This window comes from Cynocephalus volans, chromosome X (genome assembly GCF_027409185.1).
Source record: "Cynocephalus volans isolate mCynVol1 chromosome X, mCynVol1.pri, whole genome shotgun sequence".
In the NCBI taxonomy this organism is placed as follows: Eukaryota; Metazoa; Chordata; class Mammalia; order Dermoptera; family Cynocephalidae; genus Cynocephalus; species Cynocephalus volans.
The window spans coordinates 91,943,131-91,965,610 of record NC_084478.1 but is presented as its reverse complement, the minus strand read 5'-3'; positions in this window follow the sequence as shown (position 1 = coordinate 91,965,610).

The window sequence follows — 22,480 nt, the reverse complement described above, 5'->3', positions numbered from 1 at the left end:
CAGAGACCTCAAAAAAATTACAGTAAAGAAATAAAACAAATATACATTTACAACGATAGTACAAATGAGAGAGAGCCTAATCCAGAGGTCTCTTATAGGGACTGATTTGTGATTTGAGGATGGTTTATTGTCTCTTTAATAGAGAAATATGAATCCAAGTACTGATTCCTTAAGAGTTTCACTGTAACAGTATTTGATAAGTTCCTTTCCATCAGAGTTTGAGGGCTGTCCTTATCTCAAGTCTCTTCCAGAAAGCTAGGTCTTTGGGCCTTAGGTCATGCAGTAGTTATTTAGGAAGTTGTTGAGGAAAAACTGCTTCTATCTGTTGATGATAATTCTGAATGTATTGCTTGAATTCTTTACAATATCTGGTCATGTCTGCTTGCAATATATAGGTGATATCACTAGATTCATGGGCCAGTTGCCTACTAACTTATAGGAGGACAATTAATGTGCCCTAGAAGGAGTTGATCTCATTATTATTTCCTCTTATTTTTTATTAAAACATAATTGATTGTACATATATAAGGGGTACAGCATTGAATATCGATACCTGTGCGCATTATCTGATACTCAAATCAAGATAATAAGTATGCCAATGACACTACAATAGGCCATGGAGGTTCGAGAGTCTTTGAGAGGTTTGCTAATTTGAGTTTTAGAATTCCATTTGTTATTTCTACCTTTCCCGAAAAGTGGGGGTGATCTGGATAGTTGTTTCTGAGTAAGTGGCAGGGCTTGGCAAGGGTCTTTAATAACAGTCCCAGTAAGGTGGATACCCATGTCACTAGTGAGATAGAAAGAATTCTCCAGGCTTGGAACACAAAATCAATCAAATTTGGGCTACAGTTAGAACCCTAGCTCTCTGGCAAGGAAAAGCTTAAATGTATCTTAAGAATAAGTGAACAGTGACCAAGACATATTCAAAACCCATTGCTGAGGGTACTTGTATGGAACCCATTTACAGGGGTTCAAAAGGGTCCTATGGTTTGGACTCTTGTCCATGTCCCACCTTTACAATTTTACTAGGATTATGCTGGTGACAGATGAAGCATATAACAGAGCCATCCTCAGCAATTTTAATAAAACTCACCAACCAATGTCGATTAACTACAGTGGCTAAATTTCTTTGTGGTGGCAAGTAATTTTATGTAAAATTTTTGTAAGTTTCCATTAGAGATCCTCTGTGCTACTGAGTGGTCATTCTTAGAGTGCCAGATATTACCCTTGTGCATTTTACTCCCATATTTCTTGACCTGGAGAAAATTTGGGGGATTTGATTCAAGTGCCTTTGAACCTCTTCAAAGATTTAGCCTCTTGAGGTATCATGAGAGCTCGTATCTTAGTGAAGGCTGTTTGGAACAATGATCAGCCAGGGCATTTGCTCTACTTTTATAATAGTCACTTTCTTGGGAAGCATTCAAAGTTTTTAAATGTGTTGAGGATTCTTAATTGGGGCTCCTGTTGAGGTTAAGAGCCTTGCTTCCAAAACATTCCCCAAATCAAGGACAACCCCAAAAGCATATCTACTGTCAGTATGCATACTAATACGGTTACCTCTTGCTGGCAGGCTCTGGTGAGTGCCATGAGTTGTGCCATCTAGACAGATTTTCTCATAGGCAAGAGGTCAAATTTGAGAGACAAGGTGAGATCTATTCCAGTGTATCATGCCTGATATTTACTCAGTTTTAAGATATGGCCCACCCAAAAAAGAAGATAAAGTAAGGATTTTCTAAAGTGGTTTCTAATAAATCTTTTTGGAGTATAGACAGTCTTGAGTTTTCCCTTCTTTAGGTAATGGAAGAAGAGTAGCAATAGTCAAAGTAACTGATAAATGGAAATGTGAGGGAGGAAGGAATAGGATTTCATGGAGGCAAAGCTCCTTACTGACAAATGTGCATTTTCAGTGAACAATAAATATTTTGTATCACTAGGGACCGTCTAATTTAAAGAATACCCTGAAAACATGTCATCAGAAGCTTCTACTAGTTTAGCTGCTGTAGCTAATGTTCTTACAGAAGAGATTGGATCAAGAGAGAGATTGTAATAATCTTTTATTTACTTTTTACTTTCCTTTTTTAGTCTCTCATGATTCCCATGAAGTTGAGTCAGAATGCCAAGGGTTCATCTAGATCTCTCATGTACAAATACGTAGGAATATGTACAACAGTTAGGAAGGTCCATAGTTGGAGGTTATTGAAGAGTTAATTTTAACTGACCAAAAGCTTGTTTATGTAAAGGTTTTCAGGGAAGATATTTGGTTACTTGGTCAAGTCATGCTGCTTTGGTGATTTGAAAAGTTGTGTACCTGCTGCCTGAAGTAACCAGTGAGCCCCAGGAATCCTCTTAATTGTCTCCTAGTTATTGGCCTTAAAATGTTTTTCTGGCCCGTAGTCTGTTAGAACTAAAGGATTTATCTTCTTGGGATTAATCATATCCTAGATAATGTACTATATTTTGACAAAAATCATAATTTCTCTTTGGAAGCCTTATGTTCTTCCTAAGCTAAAACATTGAGTAGATACATGAAATCAGTCTTCGAGTTTGCCTCATTTTTAGAGCACAATAAAAGGTCATCCACATATTTGAGTATTAGAATCCCATGGAAACTTAAAGTCCTTCAGGATTTTATGAAAAGTAGATGTATGCCTCAGTAAATCCTTGGAGGTAACAGTCCAGGTATATTGCTTATTTTCCCTATTTTGTTAAGGTGTGTGGATCAGGAAGAGATGAGGTTGGTATAGTCAAAATTTCAATTCATCATTGAATAGCTTTTGCAATAAAAGGTGCAGTTTGTCAAACTGCAAATGGTCGCTAAAGTGGAATGACACAGATGAATTTCAAGGACACAGTGGTGTGGCTGGAGTCAATTGACCTATTGACCTGTAACCCGAAAATGTATCAACAGTGGTAAAGCACCACCAATACTCCAGAGAAGGGATGGATGGATAATCTGAGGCAATCAATCTGCCAAGAGCAGGTAGGAGCCATGCCCCGTGTCCCCCCTCCCCCATCAAGACAAAGCGGCCAACTTCTGGTGGGAATTGCAAGTCTGATGTGCAATGGCAGTGTCTGCATCAGAAACATAGGATCAGGGTTGATCAACAAGCTTGATTCAGTCTCTTCATAGAACAGACCCCTACTGTAGGCATCTATATGAGTGACTCATTTTGATCAGCAACTGCAATTTGTCTTCCCATTTCACAAACTCAAAGAAGGGTATTTTAAATTTGCCACTCTTTGTTTTCCCAAGTGGAAAACCAAACTCCTAGGCCACTGGCAACAGTTCGAGAGTCTAAGTTCTGCCCATTAAGTGGAACAACCACATTCACTTTTGGTTTTGCATATCAGGTGCTGAAGCTGAACAGCCACAACACCCATATGGATATTGGGTTTCAACTCAGTTGAACCATCCATAAACTAAGTCCAGGAGAATCTCTATGAGTTGAGAGTTCTGTTGGATCCAGTGGCTTTGCTTTAGGAGGCACAGGAGGGATAATGCTTCCCCTAGAGGGATAGCTGCCATTTTTTCATGTAAAGTTGAAATGTCACTGTGGCTAGACCAGCTTCTTGAATATACCTCTTATGTTTGACAGACAAGGCTTTTTATGCCCTTCCTACCTGTTAGTTGTTGAGTCCGCACTGACCCGTACAAGAAAATGGGAATATCAGAGATCAGAGAGTGAGAAGTGACACATGCAGCTGTTGACAGCTTTCTGGTTGTTTTAGTCCGTTTTGTGTTGCTATAACAGAAATACCTGAGACTGGGTAATTTATAAAGAGAAGAGGTTTATTTGGCTTACGATTCTGCGACAGCTGCATCTGGCATGGGCCTCAGGCTGCTTCTACTCATGGCGGAAAATCGCAGGCAGATGGCGGGTACAAGCAGATCACATGGCGAGAGAGGAAGCGAGAGAGAGAGAGAGAGAGAGAGAGAGAGAGAGAGAGAGAGAGAGAGGAGGTGCCAGAGTCCTATAAACAACAAGCTCTCACGGGAACTAATAGAGTGAGAACTCACTCATTATTCCCCTCTCCCCCAGGGAGAGCATTAATCCATTCATAAGGGATCCGCCCCCATGACTCAATCAGTTTCCAGCACTGCCACATTGAGGATCAAATTTTCACACGAGTTTTGGAGGGGACAACACATCCAAACTCCATCACTGGTGGAGGATGCCTTCCTTTGCCAGAGGTTCCCATTTTCATAATCAGCATTCATAGAGACCTGTACTGTCTCCAATACCCAAAGAGGCTAACAAGGTTATGAGCCTCCTTTGTGGTAGTGGAGGGCCAAAGTTATAACTAGCAGGCCCTTGAATGTTTTCAGGGCTTACCCAAAAGCTTTGGACATCAGAGGGTAGAGAAAGTCATGCTAAATACTGAACCCACCTACTGGTGGCAAATGGCAGGAGAGTTTGTTCCACCAGCACATTTATCTATCTGTAGCTCTCCCCTGATTAGGTTTATCTCTTTTGGTATTTATGTATGGATAAGCACAAAAATATAACTCATAATTTCTACTGTGCTTTCAGATATAAATATAACAAAAACAAAACATAGAATCAGCCCAGAGGGTCCCCCAAATAGGGTTATCTCAGCTTCCTTCCCCCACTGTAAACCTTGCTCAAACTTGATCGATTGAATCCAGGGGCAGCTCCCCCCAGTACATCAGGCAGGATGGTGACTTGAGCATTTCTACTGAACAAAGTTATAAAAATTTGAGGTTTTCTCCTCCTTGAAGTGCCCCAGTATACTCAGCTTTTCCCCTAATGTGGCTGGGGGAAGAGAAGGATCAGGGAGCACACAGAGAAAGTAGTTCTGTACCGGCAATCAAGGCACATATAATTTCAATTTCAAGCAGTTGCCAAAAGACAAAATTGCAACAAATTTAATTAAAAGTCCAATTTGCTTTTATTTGTGATTCACGAATTTTGGCAGCCTCTCGTTTACGAAATAGAATGAGAGCTCCCACTATGCAATGGCAATGGTTTTTAATAGATAAAGGTTGATTGGTTAATGTCAGTTTACTTCAGTATTTTTTTTTTTGTAAGGGTTAAAGAAGAGGGGAACCAGGTTGACTAGAATCTCTTGTTTTTTTCATTTGCAGCAACATGGATGAGTCTGGAAAAAATTATGTTAAGTGAAATAAGCCAGACAAAGAAATAGAAATACTGCATGTTCTCACTCATAACTGGCTGCTAGGAAGGAAGGGAGGGAGGGAAGGAGGGAGAAAGAAAGGAATGAAGGAAAGAAAGAAAAGACCACAATATGTTGAACTTTCAAAAGGAGAGAACGAACCTAGGGACACTAGAGAAGGTGGGGGGGGAAAGGGAGGGAGAGGATATGGGAAGTGATAGGTCAGGCAAAGTGCATAAAGAAATATCACAATTTGTAAGAATGAATATGCTAATAACAAATAAAAAATTGTTTTTTAATTGGTCTGTGTGGGGATCTCACTGCTTCCTTAGCTGAGTAATTCCATTTTGGTTTGTTCTGGTCTGCTGGGGACTAGTGCAGGAGGCTAGTTTGAAACAGTAGGCTTCCCTAAATTTTGTTTAACACAGTCTGACAGCTGCTCATAGTTCAGACAAATAACTTCCAATATTTTCGGTCCACTCAAAGCTCTATGTTAATTCTGCGTATTCCTTAACAAGTCCTCTTCCCACTGGAGGAGACTGAACAACAATCAAAAGCATTATTCAGTCGGCTTGTTTCCATTCTACTTCCTGACCCTCAGCCTCATTAACAAGAACAGTGGGGGACCCTTATCCCCTCCCACCACCACCACAATTTAGGCAACAGCATTCACTACCGAATGCTGCGGAGTCTTCTCATATCATCTAACTCAATTCATAAAGGACAAGGAAAGCTCTTGTCCTTTCCTAGTCTAGAAAGACGTGTTCCTGTCAGTAACCCATCCTCACCACTAAAATTTTCCAGAACTGAGAAGAGTCTGAAATTTTAACACACATGTCAGTTAACAAGTGAGCTTGTCACTGTTTCAGAAATGTTGGCAGAAGACATAAGATTCCTGTGTCAGAGAAAAAGGAACTTGTTACAGCACAGCTGGCAGCATGAACTTCATGTTCTCATCAGTTTCTCTTGCTCCTCTGGTCCCATGAGGGTGATGTAGACGTGGGCCCACGTAGATGCTTTGCATACAGTGAGTTTGTGCCACAGCTGAAGAGATCTGTAATCTTACAAAAGCAGTGCAAGCAAACGTGCCCGACATTTTCCATGGAAGTTGTCATTATCTCCACTATCCTGCTCAAGAAAAAAATCTACTCTTTATCCTAGAAGTGCCTACATTTCCTAAGGGTGTTTGCTGTACAAATATCAGTGAAAATATAATATGGTAGAAATTCCATGGAGCAGTGTACCCCAGCAAAGTAAAATGGAAAATTTGGCACTTGATTCCCCCTCAGAGAACCTTTATTGATCGCTTGACTTTATTTTTTCCCTTTATTTTTTTAGCTAATGCAGAACAATTCCTTTTCCAATGTCCTTTCTGTTCACAGTATCTACACGCATCTTTATTAAGAGACTTCCTCCTTTAGAGTTTAATGACTGAAGTGGTAACATCTAATTGTTTTATATCAAAAGACATCAATTTATTCTGAATCTTGTTTTGTTTTTGTCCTAAAGCTTTTGAAAATGTTCAATGAGTTGTTAGAGGTCTGATAAAGAGGCAATTACTCATCCTATGTTTTGCTTACATATAACATCACCAATTTCTGGCCTAGGGCAATTTATAAGTAGAGAGCTGTATCTACACCTGAATGCTGTCTAAATGTGTTAAAGACACCAGGACTTAGTCTAAGGCTCCAGAGTGTAGCCCTCACAGGACCAGCAGGTGCCTAGGTGAGCTGAGACCTGTGCAGCACTGGGGCTCAGTCTAAGGCCTGGGAGGGAAGCTCCCACAGGCTCAGCAAGTGCCAAGGTAAGCCAAGACCCACGTGTTACCAGGGGCTCAGCCTAAGGTCACAGAAAGCCAGAACAGGAGCCGAGGTGGTGTAATATAGCCACTGCCACACCTACTGTCACCAAAAAGACAGTTCACCACCACAGTAAAAGCCAGGGCCAATCTACAGGCAACCTGCTGCACACTAGACTACACTGATATAAGAAGAGTCACCAGTAGAGCCTGCAAATCGAGGAGGAAATCTTTATCCTCATAGCCAACCTCAGAGTAATAGAAGAAGCAAGTCCTCTACCGATGACAAAACATCAAAGAAAAAATACTACAACTAAAACAAACAAGAAGATATGACACCACCTAAGGAATACAGTAATGCTCAAATTTCAGACCCCAGAGGACAGGGAATCCTTGAAATGTCTGAAAAGGAATTCCAAGCAATGATCTTAAGAAAACTTGAAGAGATAAAAGAAGACTCAGAGAACACAATGAAACTATCCAGAATACGAAGGAGGAAACTTACAAAGAGATTAATACCTTAAAAAAGAGTATAGCAGAACTCCTAGAAATGAAAGATTCACTCAATGAAATAAAAAACACAACAGAGAGCTTGAGCAGAAGGCTAGAGCAAACAGAAGAAAGAATTCAGACCTAGAATATGGTCTTTTCAAAATAACCCAGGCAGGCAAAAAAAAAGAAAAAAAAAGAATTAAAAATAATGAAGAAAATCTAAGAGAGACAGCAGACAACTTCAAGTGCTCTAACATCCACATTGTAGGTATTACAGAAGGAGAGGAGGAAGAAAAATGCATTGAAAATCTATTCAAGGAAATAATAACAGAAAACTTCCCAGGTGTAGGGACAGATGCAGACCTTCAGAACCAGGAAGCTCAGAGGTCCCCAAACAGATTCAATCCAAAAAGATCCTCCCCAAGACACATTATAGTCAAGTTTTCAAAGCTCAAAGACAAAGAGAGAATTCTAAAAGCAGCAGGAGAAAAGCATCAAGTCATTTATAAGGGAACCCCTCTCAGACTAACAGCAGACTTCTCAACTGAAACCCTACAGGCCAGAAGAAAGTGGAATGATATAATCAAAATAATAAACAAACAAACAAACAAAAATTGCCAGCCAAGAATTCTTTACCCAACAAGGCTGTCATTCAGAAATGAGAGAAAAATGGTGTATTTCTCAAACAAACAAAAATTGTGGAATTTCACCACCACACAACCAGTCCTGCAAGAAATTTCTCAAGGGAGTCCTTCATATGGAATCTGAATAATGATGATCAGTAGCATAGATTCACAAGAAAGAGCAAATCCAATCATTAAAACAAAAATGCAAAGGAGAAAAAGAAAGAAGCTAAATCATGCCACCTCAAGTTTCCAACTAACATCGAAGAGAAATAAAAGGGGAAGTAATGATCAAAAGATATTTAAAACATCTAAACAAAAAGTAATTATATGACAGGAATTAAGCACTACCTGTCAATAACTACCCTAAATGTGAGTAGATTAAACTCCCCATTCAAAGGACACAGATTAACTGACTGGATTAAAAAGCTAGACCCAAGCATATGCTGTCTTCAAGAGACCCACCTCACCTGTAGAGACACACATACACTGAAAGTGGAGGGGATGGAAAAAGATATACCATGCAAACGGAAACCAAAAATGAGCAGGAGTAGCTATTCTTATATTGGATAAAATAGACTTTAAAACAAATAAACAAACAAACAAAAAACAGGTAAATATACAACAACAACAAAAATTTGCCCCTTAGTACTGCTTTTGCAGTATCCCACAGGTTTTGGTGTGATGTATCATTATTTTCATTAGTTTTAATACATTTTTTTATTTCCTGCTTGATTTCTTCTTGGACCCATATGTCATTAAGTAGAATGCTGTTTAATTTCCATGTGTTTGTGTAGTTTCCAGAATTTCATTTGTTATTGATTTCTAATTTTAATCCATTGTGGTCTGAAAAAATACATGGGATAAGTACAATTTTTTGGAATTTGTTGAGACTTGATTTGTGACCTAATATGTGATCTATCCTGGAGAATGATCCATGTGCTAATGAGAAGAATAAATATTCTAAGGTTGTTGGATGGAATGTTCTGTACATATCTGCCAAGTCCAATTGGTCTAGAGTCTTGTTTAGATCTTCTGTCTCTCTGCTGATTCTTTGCCCAGATGATCTGTCTAATATTGACAGTGGGGTGTTCAGTTCCCCTGCTATTATGATAATAGTGTCTATTTCCTTCTTTAGGTCTAATAGAGTTTGCTTTATAAATCTGGCTTCTCCGACATTGGGTTCACATATATTTATGATTGTTATGCCTTCTTGATTGGTGAATCCTTTTATCATTATGTAGTGGCCCTCATTATCTCTTTTTATGGTTTTTAGTTTAAAGTCTATTTTATCAGGTATAAGAATAGCTACTCCAGCTCGTTTTTCATTTCTGTTTGCATTGTAAGTCTTTTTCCATCCTTTCACTCTTATTCTATGTGACTCTTTATAGGTGAGGTGGGTCTCTTGAAGGCAGCATATAGTTGGGTCCTCCTTTTTAATCCAGTCAGTCAGACTGTGTCTTTTGATTGGGGAATTTAATGATTTTCCTTTAAGAGTTGTTATTCAAAACTGTTGATTTACTCCTAGCATTTTATTGATTTTTGTGTGGATATCTTAATTGTCTATTGTTCCTTTCTTTCTGATATACTGTTTGCCTTGTGTATTTGTTGGTGCCTTGGGTTGTAGATAAACTTTTTTTTTCTCTTCATTGTTGCCATTTTTATTTTACTAGTGAGTTTTGATTTTTCTTGAGTTTTTTTGTCAGTGGTAGTTATTTTTCAGGTACCAAACCCAGTACTCCCTTGACAATTTCTTGTAAGGGTGGTTGTGTGGTAGTGAACTTCCACAGTTTTTGTTTGTCTGAGAAATATACTATTTGCCCTTCATTTTGGAAGGATAGCCTTGCAGGGTAGAGTATTCTTGGCTGGCAATCTCTGTCTTTTAGTATTCTGAATACATCATCCCATTCCCTTCTGCCTTTTAGGGTTTGTGATGAAAAGTCTGATGTTAGTCTGATTGGGGCTCCCTTAATGGTGATTTGACGCTTCTCTCTTGCAGCTTTTAAGATTCTCTCTTTGTCTTTGAGTTTTGCCAATTGGAGAAGACCTTTTTGGGTTGAATGCATTTGTGGATCTATGAGCTTCCTGAATCTGAAGATCTGTGTCTTTTCCAATAACTGGGATGTTTTCTGCCACTATTTTGTTGAATATGTTTTCAGTGCAATCTCCTTTTTCCTCCCCTTCTGGAATACCCATGACTTGGATATTTGAGCACTTAAGGTTGCGTGATATCTCTCTTAGATTTTCTTCAATGTTTTTAATTCTTTTTTTTTTTTTTTTTTTTGGTCTGCCTGTGTTATTTCAAACAGCCCATCTTCAAGTTCAGAAGTTCTCTCTTCTGTTTCTGCAAGTCTGCTGGTTAAACCCTCTGTTGTGTTTTTTATTTGGTTGCATGAATTCTTCAGCTCAGCAAGCTCTGCTACATTCTTTTTCGGGGTGTTGATTTCTTTGTACATTTCTTCTTTCAAGTCCTGTATACTTTCCCTCATTTCATTGTGTTGTCTAGCTGAGTTTTCTTGTATCTCATTTAGTTTCCTTAGAATTATCACTTAAAATTTCGTGTCAGACATTTCAAGGGTTTCTTGTTCTATAGGATCTAGATCTTGAGAGTTATTACCCTTTGGTGGTGTACTTTCTTGATTTTTATATTTCTGGTATCTTTCCTTTGATGTTTAGTCATTGTGGCACAGGATTTCGCAGTCCACTGGTTTGACACTATTATTTGGCTTGGGTGCTGCTGGGGCTGCCAATTTGGTATGGCTGCCTCAGTGTCTACTCTGTTGCCCACTAGTGCCCACTCTGTTGCCCACTAGTGCCCCTGGTGCATGGTCACCTCAGATCTTGAACCTCTCAGGGGAGGTGCCTCTCTGGTCAGCATGGACTTGGCCAGGCTGGGGATGGAGTTGGGCAGTGATGCCAAGGCCTCCCTGCTGTGTTAAGCACTGGCATCGCAGGGCACATAGTCTCTGAGGATCATGGGCCTCTCTGGCTGGGCACCTCTCTGATCGGCTCGCACTCGGTGGGGCTGGGGATGGAGTTGGCTGGCGGTGGCTAGGCCTACCTGCTGGGTCACGTACTGGCACCACAGGGTGCGTAGTCTCTGAGGATCTGGCAGAATTCACATGTTATCTGAATTTCATAAGTTGAACAAGTTATCAAGTCCTCTTTCTCATGGCAAGGATACTTTCCAGCTGATAAGCCATGAGCTTTATTCACTCTGCTGCCAGGAATCCCTTAGCTCTTATCAAGTAAGCAGTGCTTCTTAAGTTTCCATCTAGTATCCTTTCCAGGTCACTAGTTCATGATACTTTCAGTAGCCTGGGAGCCCCAAGAACAGCCATGTTTACGAACTACCCCCAAAACATTATTATTATCTCAATATATGATGAAAAAGCATTTAACAAAATTCAACATCCCTTCATGATAAAGACTCTCAACAAATTAGGTATAGAAGGAAAGTATCTCAACAGAATAAAAGCCATCTATGATAAGCCCACCAGTAGTATCATTCTGAATGGGGAAAACTGAAGACTTTTCCCTTAAGGACAGGAATAAGACAAGGATGCCCACTCTCACCGCTTCTATTTAACATAGTACTGGAGGTGCTAACCATTGCAATCAGGCAAGAGAAAGAAATAAAGGGCATCCAGACAGGAAAAGATAAAGCCAAACTGTCTTTATTTGGAGATGACATGATCTTATATATAGAAAAACCTAAAGGCTCTATCAAGAAACTTCTAGAGCAGGTTAATAATTTCAGTAATGTTGCAGGATACAAAATAAATACCTCCAAATCAGTCGCATTTATATTCTCCAATAATGAGCTAACAGAAAGAGAATTCAAGAAAGTAAGCCCATTTACAATAGTCACAAAAAACCCCAAAATACCTAGGAACCAACTTAACCAGGGAGGTGAAAAATCTCTACAATGAGAACTACAAACAACTACTGAAAGCAATTAAAGAAGACACAAAAAGAAAAATATTCCATGCTCTTGGACTGGAAGAATTAACATTAAGAAAATGTCTATACTACCCAAAGCAATCAATGCAATCCCCTTCAAAATACCAATAACATTCTTCACAGAAATGGAAAAAACAATCTTAGCATTCATATGGAAAAACAAAAGATCCCTGAATAGCCAAAGCAATCCTGAGCAAATAAAAATGGAGCTGGAGGCATCACACTACCTGACTTCAAATTATACTATGAAGCTATAGTAACCAAAACAGCATTGTACTGGCATAAAAACAGACACTCGTACCAGTGGAGCAGAACAGAAAACCCAGAAATCACCCTTCAGGCTTACAGCCATCTGATATATGACAAAGGCAACATAAACATGCATTGGGGAAAAGACTGCATCTTCAATAAGTGGTGCTGGGAAAATTGGACATCCATATGCAGAAGAATGAAACTAGACATGCATCTCTCACTGTACACTAATGTCAACTCAAAATGGATTAAAGACCTAGGTATAAGACCTGAAACTGTAAAATTACTAAGGGAAATATAGGTGACACACTTCAACAGTTAGGTCAGGGCACAGGCTTTATGAACATGAGCCCCAAAGCACAAGTAGCAAAAGAAAAAATAAACAAATAGGACTATATCGAACTAAAAAGTTGCTGCACAGCAAAATAAGCAATCAACAGAGTGAAAAGAGAACCTACAGAGCGGGAGAAAATTTTTGCCAACTATGCATCCGACAAGGGACTAATATACAGAATATACATAGAACTCAAGCAATTATACAGTTAAAAATAAATGACCCAATTAAAAAATGGGCAAAGGGGCTGAATAGACATTTTTCAAAGGAAAACATACAAATGGCCAACAGGTACATTAAAAACTGTGCAACATCACTAGTCATCAGGGAAATGCAAATTAAAACAACATTGAGATACCACCTCACTCCAGTTAGACTGGCTATGATCAAAAAGATGGTGAATAACAAATGCTAGTGAGGGTGTGGAGAGAAGGGAATACTACTGCACTGTTGGTGGGAATGTAAATTAGTACAACCACTTTGGAAAACAATTTGGAGGTTTCACAAACAATTACAGATAGATCTTCCATATGATCCAGCAATCCCTCTTCTGGGTATATATCCAGAGGAATGGAAATCATCCTGTCGAAGAGATACCTGCACTCCCATGTTTATTGCAGCTCTGTTTACAATAGCCAAGATACGGAACCAACCTAAATGTCCATCAATAGATGATTGGATAAGGAAACTGGTATATATACACTATGGAATACTACTCTCCCATAAAAAAAGAATGAAATACTCCCATTTACAACAACATGGATGAACCTGGAGAAACTTATGCTGAGTGAAGCAAGGAAAGTACAGAAGGGAGCTAAGAGAGAAAGGAAGACATGAAAGAAAGACTGCAGCAGTGCTGTGATCCAACAGAGGGATAGAAAATTCCTAGGGCTACAAATTGGAGTGGAGGGTAGAGGGGGAGGGGAAGGGAGGCTGAGGGATAATTTGGAGGGGACAAAAGGTACAAAAGCAATTTCTGGTAATGGGTGTGCCCCCAGTACGAATGTGGCCCTCAACATCATGGGCAGGAGGGGGGACAATCAGCTTTGTATCTTATGAATATTCATAATAAATAAATAAATAAATAATATATGAAAGTCAATAAACGTGGTACATTACATCACAAGCTCAAGCACAAAGACCATGTAATTATATCAATAGATGCTAAAAAAGCATTTGACAAAATTCAACATCACTTCATGATAAAAGCTCTCAACAAATTAAGTATAGAAGGAAAATATCTCAACACAATAAAAGCCATTTATAACAAGCCCACCACCAGTATCACTCTTTTTGGGGAAAAACTGAGGGCCTTTCCCTTAAGAACAGGAACAAGACAAGGATGCCCACTCTCATCCCTTCTATTTAACATAGTGCTGAATGTACTAGCCAGAGCAATCAGGCAAGAAAAAGAAATAAAGGGAACACAGATTGGAAAAGACAAAGTCAAAGTTTCCCTATTTTCAGATGACATGATACTATATATAGAAAAACCTAAAGACTCTATCAAAAAAAACTCCTACAGGTAGTTAGTAACTTCACTAACATTGCAGAATACAAAATAAATGCCCCCGAATCAGTTGCATTTATATACTCAAATAACAAAGTAACACAAAGAGAAATAAAGAAAGCAACCCCATTTACAATTGCCATGAAAATTATAAAATACCTAGGGATCAATTTAACAAAGGAGGTGAAAGACCTCTACAATGAGAACTACAAACCTCTTCTGAAAGAAATTAAAGAAGACAGAAAAAGATGGAAAGATATTCCACGCTCTTGGATTGGAAGAATTAACATTGTGAAAATGTCTATACTACACAAAGTTATCTACAGATTTAATGCAATCTCCATCAAAATACCAATGACATTCTGCACAAAATGGAAAAAGCAATCTTACAGTTCATATGGAACAACAAAAGACCCTGAATAGCCAAAGCAATCCTGAACAAAAAAATAAAACCAGAGGCATAACACTATCTTACTTCAAATTATACTACAAAGCTGCTGTAACCAAAACAGCATCATACTGGCATAAAAATAGACATTCAGACCAGTGGAGTAAAACTGAGAGCCTGGAAATCACCCCTCAGGCTTAGAGCCATCTGATATTGGACAAAGGCAGCAAAATTTTCCACTGCGGAAAAGACTGCCTCTTCAACAAGAGGTGTTGGGGAAACTAGATATCCATATGCAGAAGAATGAAACTAGATATGCACCTCCCACCATACACTAAAATCAACTCAAAATGGATTAAAGACTTAAGTATAAGACCTGAAACTTTAACATTACTAAGGGAAAATATAGGAGAAACACTTCAGCAACTAGTTCTGGGCACAGACTTTATGAACATGAGCCCAAAAGCACAAGCAGTAAAAGAAAAAATACACAAATGGGACTATATAAAAAAAAAAATTTCTGCACCCCAAAGAAAACAATCAACAGAGTGAAATGACAACCTACAGAGTGGAAGAAAACTTTTCTTAACTATGCATCTGACAAGAGATTAATATCCATAATATACAAGGAACTTTAGCAATTATACAGTGTGCTGAGAAGGGAACACTCCTACACTGTTGGTGGGACTGTAAATTAGTACAACCACTATGGAAATCAGTATGGAGTTTTCTCAAACAACTACACATAGATCTTCCATACGATCCAGCATTCTCACTTCTTCGTATATACACTAAGTAATGGAAATCATCATGTTGAAGGGATACCTGCACTCCCATGTTCATTGCAGCTCTTTTTGCAATAGCCAAGATATGGAACCAACCTAAACCAAACCTAAATAAGGTAGCTTCCATATTTTGGCAATTGGAAATAGAGCTGCAATGAACATGGGAGTGTGGGTATCTATTTAATATGATGATTTCCTTTCCTCTGGATATATACCCAGTAGTGGGATTGCTGGATCATACGGTAGTTCTATCTCTAGTTGTTTAAGAAACCCCCTTACTGCTTTCCATAATGGCTTTGCTAATTTACAGTCCCATCAAGAGTGTAGAAGAGTTCCCTTTTCCCCTCATCCTCACCAGCATTTGTTATGCTTGGTCTTTTAAATAATGGCCTGTCTAACTCGGGTGAGATGATATTACAGTGTGGTTTTGATTTGCATTTCTCTGATGACTAGTGGTGCTGAGCAGTTTTTCATGTACCTGTTGGCCATCTGTATGTTTTCCTTTGAAAAATGTCTATTTAGCTCCTTTGCCCATTTTTTAATTGGGTTATTTTATCTCCATCAAAATTCCAGTGACATTCTTCACAGAAATAGAAAAAGCAATCCTAACATTCACATGGAACAATGAAAGATCCCAAATAGCCAAAGCAATCCTGAGCAAAAAAATTAAATAAATAAATCTCGAGGCCTAATGTTACCTGACTTCGAATGATATTACAAAGCTATTCTAACAAAAACAGAGTGGTACTGGCATAAAAACAGACACCTGGAACAATGGAAGGGAATAGAAACCCCAGGAATCAACCCACATACTTACAGTCAATTGATCTTTTTTTTATTAACTTTTATTTTGTCGATATACATTGTGGTTGATTACTGTTTCCCCTTACCAAAACCTCCCTCCCTCCTCCCTCTCCTCCCTCCACCCCAACAATGTCCTTTCTGTTTGCTTGTCGTATCAACTTCAAGTACTTGTGGTTGGTATATCTTCTTCACCCCCTCCCCGGGTTTTTTGTGTGTGTGAATTTATATATTAATTTTTAGCTCCCACCAATAAGTGAGAACATGTTGTATTTCACTTTCTGTGCCTAACTCGTTTCACTTAATATAATTCTCTCAAGGTCCATCCATGTTGTTGCAAATGGCAGTATTTCATTGGTTTTTATAGCTGAGTAGTATTCCATTGTGTAGATGTACCACATTTTCCGTATCCACGCATTCGATGATGGACATTTGGGCTGGTTCCAACTCTTGGCTATTGTAAACAGTGCTGCAATGAACATTGGGGAACTGGTATACCTTCGACTTGATGATTTCCATTCCTCTGGGTACATTCCCAGCAGTGGGATAGCTGGGTCGTATGGTAGATCTATCTGCAATTGTTTGAGGAACCTCCATACCATTTTCCATAGAGGCTGCACCATTTTGCAGTCCCACCAACAATGTATGAGAGTTCCTTTTTCTCTGCAACCTCGCCAGCATTTATCGTTCAGAGTCTTTTGTATTTTAGCCATCCTAACTGGGGTTAGATGGTATCTCAGTGTGGTTTTGATTTGCATTTCCCGGATGCTGAGTGATGTTGAGCATTTTTTCATATGTCTGTTGGCCATTTGTATATCTTCCTTAGAGAAATGCCTACTTAGCTCTTTTGCCCATTTTTTAATTGGGTTGCTTGCTTTTTCTTGTAAAGTTGTTTGAGTTCCTTATATATTCTGGATATTAATCCTGTGTCAGATGTATATATTGCAAATATTTTCTCCCACTCTGTTGGTTGTCTTTTAACTCTGTTGTTTCTTTTGCTGTGCAGAAGCTTTTAAGTTTGATAAAATCCCATTTGTTTATTTTTTCCTTTGGTTGCCCGTGCTTTTGGGGTCGTATTCATGAAGTCTGTGTTCAGTCCTATTTCCTGAAGTGTTTCTCCTATGTTTTCTTTAAGAAGTTTTATTGTTTCAGGGTGTATATTTAAATCCTTAATCCATTTTGAGTTGATTTTAGTATATGGTGAGAGGTATGGGTCCAGTTTCATTCTCCTGCATATAGATATGCAGTTATCCCAGCACCATTTGCTGAAGAGGCAGACCCTTCCCCAGTGAATAGGCTTGGTGCCTTTGTCAAAGATCAGATGGCAGTAAGTGTGTGGGTTGATTTATGGATTCTCTATTCTATTCCATTGATCAGTGTGTCTGTTTTTGTGCCAAAACCATACTGTTTGGGTTATTATAGCTTTGTAGTATAGCTTAAGTCGGGTAGTGTTATGCCTCCAGCTTTATTTTTTTTGCTCAGCATTGCTTTGGCTATGCGTGGTCTTTCATTATTCCATGTAAATGTCTGGATAGTTCTTTCCATTTCTGAGAAAAATGTCAGTGGAATTTTGATGGGGATTGCATTGAATTTGTATATCACTTTTGGTAGTATGGAAATTTTCACAATGTTGATTCTTCCAATCCAAGAGCATGGGATATCTTTCCATCTTCTTGTATCCTCTCCAATTTCTCTCAGCAGCAGTTTGTAGTTCTCATTATAGAGATTTTTCACATCCTTGGTTAACTCAATTCCTAAGTATTTTATTTTTTTGCTGGCTATTGTAAATGGGCAGGCTTTCTTGATTTCTCGTTCTGAATGTTCACTATTGAAGGAAAGAAATGCTACTGATTTTTGTGTGTTGATTTTGTATCCTGCTACTGTGCTGAAATCATTTATCAATTCCAAGAGTTTTTTTGTAGAGGTTTTAGGCTGTTCGATATATAGGATCATGTCATCTGCAAACAGGGACTGTTTGACTTCATCTTTTCCAATCTGGATGCCCTTTATTTCCTTCTCTTCTCTGATTGCTCTGGCTAGTACTTCCAACACTATGTTGAATAGGCGTGGTGAGAGTGGGCATCCTTGTCTAGTTCCTGTTCTTAAAGGAAAAGCTTTCAGCTTTTCCCCATTCAGGATGATATTGGCAGTGGGTTTGTCATATATGGCTTTAATTATGTTGAGATACTTTCCCTCTATACCTAACTTATAGAGGGTCTTTGTCATGAATGAGTGCTGAATTTTATCAAATGATTTTTCAGCATCTATAGAGATGATCATATGGTCCTTGTGTTTGACTTTATTAATATGGTGTATCACATTTATTGATTTGCATATGTTGAACCAACCTTGCATCCCTGGGATGAATCCCACTTGATCGTGGTGAATAACTTTACGTATGTGTTGCTGTATTCTGTTTGCTAGTATTTTATTGAGGATTTTTGCATCTATATTCATCAAAGATATCGGCCTGTAGGTTTCTTTTTTGGTTATATCTTTACCTGGTTTTGGTATCAGGATGATGTTTGCTTCATAGAATGAGTTTGGGAGATTTGCGTCTGTTTCAATCTTTTGGAATAGTTTGTAAAGAATCGGTGTCAATTCCTCTTCGAATGTTTGGTAAAATTCTTCTGTGAATCCATCTGGTCCTGGGCTTTTCTTTGTTGGGAGCCTTCTGATAACAGCTTCAATCTCCTTTATTGTTATTGGTCTGTTCAAATTTTCTATGTCTTCATGGTTCAGTTTTGGGAGCTTGTGTGTGTCCAGAAATTTATCCATTTCCTCCAGATTTTCAAATTTGTTGGCGTATAGTTGTTTATAGTAGTCTCGAATGATTCCTTGTATTTCAGATGAATCAGTTGTAATATAGCCTTTTTCATTTCTAATTTTTGTTATTTATGTCTTCTCTCTTCTTTTTTTTGTTAGCCATGCTAATGGTTTGTCAATTTTATTTATCTTTTCAAAAAACCAACTTTTTGATTCATTGATCTTTTGTATTGATTTTTGGGTTTCAATTTCATTCAGTTCTGCTCTGATCGTAATGATTTCTTCCCGTCTGCTAACTTTAGGTTTGGATTGTTCTTGTTTTTCTAGTTCTTTAAGGTGAAGTGTTAGGTTGTTCACTTGCCATCTTTCCATTCTTCTGCGGTGAGCATTTAATGCCATAAATTTCCCCCTTAATACTGCTTTTGCAGTATCCCACAGGTTTTGGTGTGATGTGTCATTATTTTCATTAGGTTCAGTAAATTTTTTGATTTCCTGCTTGATTTCTTCTTGGACCCATATGTCATTAAGCAGAATGCTATTTAATTTCCATGTGTTTGTATAGTTTCCAGAGCTTTGTTTCTTATTAATTTCTAGTTTTAATCCATTGTGGTCTGAGAAAATACATGGGATAATTCCAATTTTTTTGAATTTATTGAGACTTGATTTGTGACCTAATATGTGATCTATCCTGGAGAATGATCCATGTGCTGATGAGAAGAATGAATATTCTGAGGTTGTTGGATGGAATGTTCTGTAGATATCTGCCAATTCCAGTTGGTCTAGAATATTGTTTAGATCTTGTGTTTCTCTACTGATTCTTTGCCTAGATGATCTGTCTAATATTGACAGTGGGGTGTTCAGGCCGCCTGCTATTATGGTATTAGTGTCTATTTCCTTCTTTAGTTCTAATAGAGTTTGTTTTATAAATCTGGCTGCTCTGACATTGGGTGCATACATATTTATGGTTGTTTTGTCTTCTTGATGGATCAGTCCTTTTATCATTAAGTAGTGTCCCTCATTGTTTCTTTTTATGGTATTTAGTTTAAAGTCTATTTTGTCAGATATAAGAATAGCTACTCCAGCTCGTTTTTCTTTTCTGTTTGCATGGTAAATCTTTTTCCATCCTTTCACTCTTAGTCTATGTGAATCTTTATGAGTGAGGTGGGTCTCTTGTAGGCAGCATATAGTTGGGTCCTCCTTTTTAATCCAGTCAGCCAGTCTGTGTCTTTTGATTGGGGAATTTAAGCCTTTTACATTAAGAGTTGTTATTGAAAGGTGTTGATTTATTCCTAGCATTTTATTGATTGTTTGGTTGTCTTAGGTGTCTTTTGTTCCTTTCTTTCTGATTTACTGTTTGGTTTCTGTGTTTGTTGGTTCCTAAGGCTGTAGATAGCGTTTTTGTTTGTTTGTTTTCTCTTCATGAATGCCATTTTTATTATACTAGTGGGTTTTGATTTTTCTTGGGTTTTTATGGCAGTGGTAGATATTTTTCAGGAAACAAACCCAGTACTCCCTTGAGGATTTCTTGTAAGGGTGGTCGTGTGGTAGTGACCTCCCGCAGTTTTTGTTTGAGAAATATACTATTTGCCCTTCATTTCGGAAGGATAGCCTTGCAGGGTAGAGTATTCTTGGCTGGCATCTTTTGTCTTTTAGTATTTTGAATATATCATCCCATTCCTTTCTAGCTTTTAGGGTTTGTGATGTAAAGTCTGATGTTAGCCTGATTGGGGCTCCCTTATAGGTGATTTGACCCTTCTCTCTTGCAGCTTTTAAGATTCTCTCTTTGTTTCTGAGTTTTGCCTGTTTGACTATAGCATGTCTTGGAGAGGGCCTTTTTGGGTTGAATACGTTTGGAGATCGTTGAACTTCCTGGATCTGAAGATCTGTGATTTTTCCTATATCTGGGTAGTTTTCTGCCACTATTTTGTTGAATATGTTTTCTATGCAATCTCCATTTTCCTCCCCTTCTGGGATACCCATAACTCAGATATTTGAGCGCTTAAGGTTGTCTGATATCTCGCTCAGATTATCTTCAATGTCTTTGATTCTTTTTTCTTTTTTTTTGTCTGCCTGTGTTATTTCAAACAGCCCATCTTCAAGTTCAGAGGTTCTCTCTTCAACTTCGACAAGCCTGCTGGTTAAACTCTCCGTTGTGTTTTTTATTTCGCTGAATAACTTCTTCAGTTCAGCAAATTCTGCTACATTTTTTTTCAGGACATTGATTTCCTTGTACCTTTCCTCTTTCAGATCCTGTGTACTTTTCCTCGTTTCATCATGATGTCTAGCTGAGTTTTCTTGTATTTCATTCAGTTTCCTTAGAATTATCACTCGAAATTCCTTGTCAGTCATTTCAAGGACTTCTTGTTCTATAGGATCTAGAGTTTGAGATTTATTAACTTTTGGTGGTGTACTTTCTTGATTTTTTGTATTTCTGGTATCTTTTTTTTGATGTTTATTCATTGTGGCAGGGGGTTTCACAGTCCACCAGTTTGAGACTATTGACTAACTAAGATGTTGCTGTGGTTGCCCATTTGGTATGGCTACCTCCATGACTGCTCAGTTGGCCTCTAGTGCCTTGTGTGTGTGGTTGCCTTGGGTCTTGGGCCTCTCCGGGGAGCCACCTCTCTGGTCAGCTTGGACTCTGCTGGGCTGCTGGATCACGGGGCGCTACCGCAGGGTGTGTGGTCTCTGCTGAGCTTCCACTTCCTGTGCAGGACTTCTCCCTGTTCTATCCACTCTGGCCCTGGATGTTGGATCACGCAGTGGCAACCCCACAGGGTGTGTGGTTTCTGTCGAGTCTCCACCTCCCTAGCCGGACATCTACCTGCTCTGTGCACACTAGGTGGGGCTGGGACATGTCTTCTGCAGCCCTCATCTATCAGCTGGACCTTCAAGACCATGCTCGGCACCGCCTCGCCCAGGAAGTCTACCAGGTTTCTGCTAGGCGCAGACGACCGGTTGCTCTGGGTGCCTTTGTAGCACTGTGTAGATCTTTCTCAGGACTTATCACCTTCCTCCTGGTATCGCAGTTATTTGTGTACTTGTCTTATCTCCCACACCAGAGCATGAGCTCCTTGGGGGATGAGCCTGCAGCACATGGTTCACCTTTGCATCCCCCCAGTGCAGACCGAGTCCGGTGCCCGCCCGCAGTCAGCTCTCCGGCAATTTCAAGCGAACTCGGGAACTCTCCAACCACACTATTCCTAACCAGAAATTGGTTAGGCATTTTTCCGAACTGGTGGCAGCAGAAATGGTATCTGCCTCCCGGTAACAGGAAGTTTACCAGGGGCTGGAGCCCACGGTGTGGTGGAGTGACAGTCAGCCCAGCCCGTACTTCCTTGCCCTCCCGATGCTGGCCGGGGATGCCCCACACCACCAGCCCTGCCAGAGAACCGTGGAGGGAGTGAGATGGGAGGCCGGCCCACAGTCCCCGGGAAGCCTCGCGTCGGGGCAAGCAAGTGGGAAGGCTCAGTGAGGAGCTGAGCCAGGTAAGGAGGACAGGCTTGGTCGAGCCGGGCCAGAGCCACCACCACCTGAGGAAATGGAGGCAGCCCCGGGGCCAGTGAGTGGCCCGGTGGGGCAGGCGGAAGCCGGGCGGGTATCCGCCCCCTGAGCAGGGCCAGGCTGGGGGT